Here is a 7,700-nt window from a genome sequence, read left to right on the forward strand (position 1 = left end):
TACTATATAACTTTTTATGTCTCAGTCAAATATTTATGACATTGCTCTTATAAATCTCAAACTACTATTCAATTTCCCAACAGTTTATAGAAAAATGAGAAATACATCATTATAAGACTCACACAATGAATAAACTCATCATAGATACCAGGACTAAATTTTGTATACGTTTCGTCTAACAAAGACTCATCAGTGACGCTCGAATCCAAAAAAGATAAAAATGCCAAATAAAGTACGAAATTGAAGAGCATTGAGGACCAAAATTCCTAAAAGTTTGCCAAATACAGCGAAGGTAATCTATGCCTGAGGTAGAAAAACTTTAGTATTTAAAAAATTAGAAATTTTTGTAAACAGTCAATTTATAAATGATAATTCATGTCAGCACAAAAGTGCCGACTACTGATGTGTACAAAATTGAGGAGAAATGTTTTATCTGATAAGTATGATTAGATCAAATATCTTATCATGTCAATGTAATACAAACGATTATAAATATTACATAAGCAGATTGCACATTACAGTGCATATTAACAGTTTATCGTGTTATATAAATTTTAAGTGCAAAACAGGGTTTTTTAAGCTCTACACAAAGACAAAAATACATAAATTTATGTGTAGAAAATAGATAAAAGTGTGTAACAGATAAGAGAATAATGAACAAGAAAGAAAAAGCATAGAATGATGGTCCCAAAAAATAGTTAATAATCAGATGCTAAAATCTTACGAAAAGATAAAAATGTGCAAAAATATGAAGATTAAAAAAAGATTACATAACATATTGACAAAAACACATTTTTTAAAATACAGGTTAGCAAGTTTGTCTAATGGCACTATAACTATATAGAAATTAATAACCTAAAAAAGGTTTAAATTTTAATGGTGCGTCTAACTATATAGAAGTTTAAAAAAACACCTAAAAAAGGTTTCAATTTCAATGATGCGTCTAACTATATATAACTAACTTGTATGCAAGCTATTTGCATGTTAACAAAAGTAGAAACTTGGTAAACGAAATGAAACAGCAAATAAAAGGCAGATGATATCAATGGTATAATTGAAGCGATCAATTGAGAAATATAAAACGAACGAACGAATTTCAAACAACCGTCTATAGAGCATTGCACAAATGGTTCGCTATATGATATATATGCATAAAATCGCTCCACTGACTTAATATTACACATAAAAAGTCCTCCAGTTACTTATATAATTAATATGGTGAGAGCGTAAAATATACCGACCGTGTATATGCAATATTAAGTTACTTGTAGACATTTATATTTATATTCATAACACAGATGCAAATTGTCAGTGGGGTGAAGGTTGTGACAGATGCATATCAAGTTCAGAGACAAATATTTTGACAGCGTTGCATCTCTCCTTTTTCAGTTATGTTTGCAAGGTTTGAACTTAATAAATAAGCAAATCTTATCAAATCAAGCAACCCAGAATTGGGGATGTTACAAATTTGAAAAAAATCTGATTTCTCTCCACTAAAGATATATTAATACATTTCTAAAACAAGAATGTGTCCATAGTACACGAATGCCCCACTCGCACTATCATTTTCTATGTTCAGTGGACCGTGAAATTGGGGTCAAAACTTCAATTTGGAATTAAAATTAGAAAGATCATATCATAGGGAACATGTGTACTAAGTTTCAAGTTGATGTAACTTTAACTTCATCAAAAATTTCTAAAACAACATTGTTTATAGAGAAGTGTATTATCTCCAGAAAGATTTATCTATTTAAGTTGCACATCTATTTAAAAAAAACTACAACAATAGAACAAATTGTGACTAGTGATCTTCATGTATGTGCATACGGAAAAGACATCATTATAAAATTCACACAATGAATGTGTACACCAGTGAGGAGAAATGTTTTGCGGGAGAAAAAAAAATTCTGTCTAACCTGATAAGTGTTATTACATCAAATATCTTATGTCAATGTAATACAAACAATTATAAATATTACATACTAAGCAGATTGAACATTACAGTGCATACTAACAGTTTATCGTGTTATATAAATTTTTAAAAACAATAAGTTTGTAACAAATAATATAAACATACACAAAATACATCTAACAAACAAAACCATGAAAACAAAAAAACGCTTTAGTGCAAAACAGGTTTTTTTAAGCTCTACACAAAGACAAAAATACATAAATTTATGTTTAGAAAATAGATAAAAGAGGGTAACAGACAGGAGAATAATGGACAAGAAAGAAAAAGCAGAGAATGATGGTCCCAAAAAATAGTTGATAATGGGATGCTAAAATCTTACGAAAAGATACAAAAATAGGCAAAAATATGAAGATTAAAAAAAGATTACATAATACATTAAAGAATACAGAAATGAACAACCCTTACATATTGATAAAAACGCATTTTTTAAATAAAAACTAGCAAGTTTGTCTGATGACACTATAACTATATAGAAGTTAATAACCTAAAAATAAGGTTTAAATTTCAATGGTGCGTCTAACTATATAAGTTAATAACCTAAAACGAAAGGTTTTAATTTCAATGGTGCGTCTAACTATATAGAAGTTTATAACCTAAAAATGTTTTAAATTTAAATCACATCTATTTAAAGTCTCAACATGCTCAAGTGATTTTATGTCCACAAAAAAAATTTACATCATATGAATAGTTATAATGCAATAAAAATTATGTGTTTTTTAAAAGCGAAAACTGTTTTAGGTGCACTATATTACACAAGAAAATTTAAATGTTATGCAAACAGAGTATGCAAGGCTGTAAATATCGTGTTAAGTAGAATAAGGTTTAATATTTCAAATGTTTGATAAGCCAATGTTGAACACTGGAACGATATAATCGATATGATATACATTTGTATATACATAAAATGGCTCAACTGACTAAATATTATAATAGGCCTCAGATCACAATTAATTCCCTTTGTTCATGGTCTAGGAATATAGTTTACAATTATTATATGGGGTATTTCTTCCCAAGTGATCTGTCTACTGTTTTCTTTGAAATGTTTACTATTTAAGTGGTCCTATCAGTTGCATATATATTGAAATAAGTAAAACATGTGGAAAAAAATTATTGTTGAAAGTGAAAGTAGTGATTTGGCCAAAATGAAAGTAGGATAGAAATCAGTCTTCGTCATTTATTCAAGATTCAAATCCTACCATTGGCATCATAATAGGACCCTCAAAAGAAAAAGCACTGATGGATTGTCCTGGGACAAGCATATTTTATTAGAATAATAATGGTCTATAAGCAGTTAAATTTATTTCATGTTTGTAGCGGTGCAAATTTTTTAATTCAATTTGAATTTAACTAAAAAATGGATTGTAGCTAAGGGGAAGAATAATTGTGTTCTGAGGCCTACACATAAAAGTCCTCCAGTTACTTATATAATAAATATGGTGAGAGCGTAAAATATACCGACCGTTCAATGCAATATTAGGTTACTTATAGACATTTATATTTATATTCATAAAACAAGTGGGGACGCAGATGCAAATTGTTTGTGGGGATGAAGGTTGTGACAGATGCATTTAAGGCTAAACTGGAAATGTGTATTAACCAATTTATTTGATGTGTATATCAGATATATGTCTTCATTCAAATGCATTGACTGTCAAAAAATGGGGAACTCGAACTCCCACTCCCCTCGATGGATCCGCCATTTGATAGTTTGAATATGTAGATTGTCAAAAATGTGGTATCTGAATGAAAAATGATTAGAAACTGTTTAATTCAGTTATTGATATTTTTATTTGTAAATTAAGCATTAAGCAGAGAAGGGTTTTTAAAGTTGTGATAAAAAAAACTTGACCGACGTCAGATCATACAGCATTGTTCTGCATAAAGAGTTTCACGGGGTATAATACTTTTTAAAGGGCATTAAACTATAGGTACTGTTTTATTATGCATTCGTCAGTGGAAAATATTTGCAAAATGTTAATTATGTAGATGGAAGTAAGGTTGTAAAAGATCAAAATCTTGAATGAATAGAAATTGATAACACAATATTGTAATATGGATGTGTGAAAAGGACTCACCAGTAGGTGTTTCACACATCAATATTACCAACAACAAAAAAATAAAACTCGATTGGTAGAAATCCAGAGAATGAGTTTCTGGTGACTTCTCAAATAAATATTTGATCGCATACTTAGAAAAGATAGTACTGCCTATACTCCAAGGCCAGGTTGACTTAGTCTAAATTGTGAAAAGTTGTTTTAGAGATAATTTTGAATATTTGATAAACATAATTTTCATTTATATTGAACAAAATACAACTTTGATGAACACATTATTTAATGTGTCGGTATGGCCTTGTGAGTTTCGTCCCTTTTGTACATCTTTTCAAGTTACATTAAAAGAGGGACGAAAGATACCAAAGGGACAGTCAAACTCATAAATCTAAAACAAACTGACAACGCCATGGCTAAAACTGAAAAAGACAAACAAACAACAGCACATACGACACAACATAGAATTAAAATACTCTTATAGATTAGATATATATTGATGGTTCATATAGTTAAGTTTTTAGCTTAACAAAAACGTGGTTTGTATACATAAAATATAGTTAAATAGTGGATTGTAGCAGTGGTTGTGGTTGATTGAATAAGAGTTTATGTGAAACAAAATAAATCAATTAACATATGATTGGAAAAATTCAATTTATATTCATAACAATTGCTCAACTAATGAAAACAGTTATTGGCAAATGTGTCTCTTCAACAAAGAAAAAAAAACATGATTGAGGTTTGTAGACAAAAAAAATCATAGTAATCAAATTATCAAATCATATTGCAAATAATGTGCTTATTTGTTAAATATTTGGTTGTATTTATAGTGATTACGAATATAAATCATTGTTGACTGCTATACCCCTATATTAACATTTTTACATATTATGTCTATTTGTTTTGTTCACACGTCGTTGTTAATACAATGACACTATGCGACTGCCATACCTCTGTAATAGCACTACACTATAATAAGGACTAAGGACTAAAATGTATTTATTAAAACAGCATATTATATGTATAACTACAAACATAATATCTTACTCCGGTCGTTTTATGACACCCAAGGAAGGATCAGAATTTTAGGGTGATATATGTGTACAATATTTTAAACGGTTGAAAGCTGACTACAGATATTTATATAATTTTATATTGATTAAGATTTCGTTCTGGTAAGGTTGAGCAACTTTGTTTTGTTGACCCATTTAACTACCACTTTAGCATTTCTTTTAAAACTGATGTCGTTCAAAAATATAATTATCATCTTTTAAATGAAATAAAAATGCAAATTTTCCGTAGTCAAAAATATATATGGTTCAAGGATATACGATGTTAGTATGCAATATGTTACACAAGAAAATCATAAATGTTATATAAGGCCAACTAAAATTAATTAGTAGATTTTCATCCAAATTTTTGAAAAAAATGGGGCGGGTGGGAGGATTTTATTTTTTCAATTTTATTTCATAAGAAACCCTCTAGTGACGAGTTCTATATACCGCAGGGGTATAAACAAGTGTAAAATAAGCTAATATATCATGTATATACATGTATGACTCATGTATAAGGAATCGTTCATAGATTTTCAAACTCTTTAAAAATAAATATCTCTGATAGGCAACCACAATTGACTGTTTTACATGTAATTGCCACGTTAGAAACCTATCTATCATTTTCTATAGTAAACATCAAAAACATGGAGAAAATTAATGCTCTCTTCAGTTGGACTATACCTACACCAAATTTATTTAGTTTCTAACCGATGGTTTGAAGTTCCCATAAAATTAAGCAAACTTGTACAAATATATGCAATACAAGTATTATGAATACAGAATTAAATGAAAACTCCAACAATGTTGAAAGTAATAGGGTTGGTGCTAAAGCAAGATGCAAATACAAATATGATGTAAAACATGAACTTAACCAAAAAAAGTTGTTGTTTAATGACTATATTGAGGGTATTGGGACAGAGGGTGTTAAGCTGTTTGTCAACAAAAAAACGATAGCCATGGGTATTAAGATCTAACGAATTGCTATAATATTAATGTTTGTTGACCCTTGTTTGAGCTCAATATACGGTCATCAATCTAACAAGTTCGTGCTGGTGTCAATTTCTATAATCCTGACATGTTTTTTTGTACCAATGTGTTCAACGATACTTGCGCTTTCGATATCATTGAATTCATAGTCCAAATTTCCTGACACAAAGTCATTGTATAAATTAAAAAAAACGGCTTTCCGTAACCATTTGTGACATACCGCGATTTGCGTTCTTGGACACAGCGTTCAACTCGTATAAACCCGAATATTTCATGCCCTTCTCGTAATCTATCTGTATTCTCGGTACATGATGTTGAAATCATAGAGCTGCAGAATATGTCGAATTAATCATTTACGTTAGATTACTCGAAGAAATAAAAACCAAAATTTGAAACAGGAAGTTTTGAATGAAACGAAATTATCGATGTTTACCGGTAACGGACATGAACAAAATCCGGAAATCGTATTTTTCCCAAAATACAAAAATCGGGGCGGGAGGATTTCAGAGGAGCGGGTGGGGATGAAAATCTATCAATTAATTTTAATTGTCCTAAGGTAGTGTGCGTCTGACATAGGATAAGAAGGATACAACAGAGCAATATCCGGTCACACTGAATTATTTGTTTAAAAAACAAAATCTGAGGCTTTCAAAAATGTTCTTATCTTATATAAGTGATAAATTAAAAAAAGAAAGGTTGTGTTATGAGCTAATACTAATTAATTTCGGAAAATATCAGTAAAAAGCAATGAATATGATAGTTGTTTTTCAGTCGTTTCCTTGGTTGATATAAATTTAAAAAAAAGTTGTGTTATGAGTTAATACTAATTAATTTCAGAAAATATCAGTAAAAAGCAATGAATATGATAGTTGTTTTTCAGTCGTTTCCTTATTTATTGTTTTTATTTCTGACATTTTTTTATTTCTTGGAATGTCTGAATTTAAACTCTTTGTTATCCTGAGGTTTTAGATAATGCTTAGCAAGTTTTGGATTGGATTTTCCAGATACTTTCTTAAGTAATATGTATATTGAAATAAATTCTAGATATCAGTCTTGGAATAATTTTGATAGATACTGAACATCTTTGAATTTGTATATACCTATACAGTTAATCCTCTTTCCAGTACAATATTAAAAGTGTTATATTAATTTGTAATGCCAGTAAATAAAGGCAACAGTAGTTTAAAACAAAATCTGGGTTACACAATTAAATTAAGGGAAACACAGCAAATATAAGAGGACAAGAACGACACAACAGAAACACAACACTAAAATGCAACACACACAGAAACGAACTATAACATCACAATGACTATTTTCCTGACTTGGTATAGGACATCTTAAGAAAATAATGTGGATCGAACCTGGTTTTGTGCCTAGCGAAACCTCACACTTTTAGGCAATGTTAAATATTATAGCAAAATGCTTTAAATTTTTTAGAGGGGAACTCTGAAGCCCAGAGATCCATAAAGTCGAATTTCTTTAAAACAGCTGCTATATTGAGGTGGGTCCATATGATAGATAATATTGCTTGAAACACCTAGAACTACTACCATGCCAAATTTGGTGGTTTGATCATCATCCCAATGTTTTTACTGATCTTCTGGACTACATTTTGTATCTCTACAAGTTTTTGTC

The sequence above is a fragment of the Mytilus galloprovincialis genome, chromosome 12 (assembly GCF_965363235.1).
Source record: "Mytilus galloprovincialis chromosome 12, xbMytGall1.hap1.1, whole genome shotgun sequence".
In the NCBI taxonomy this organism is placed as follows: domain Eukaryota; kingdom Metazoa; phylum Mollusca; class Bivalvia; order Mytilida; family Mytilidae; genus Mytilus; species Mytilus galloprovincialis.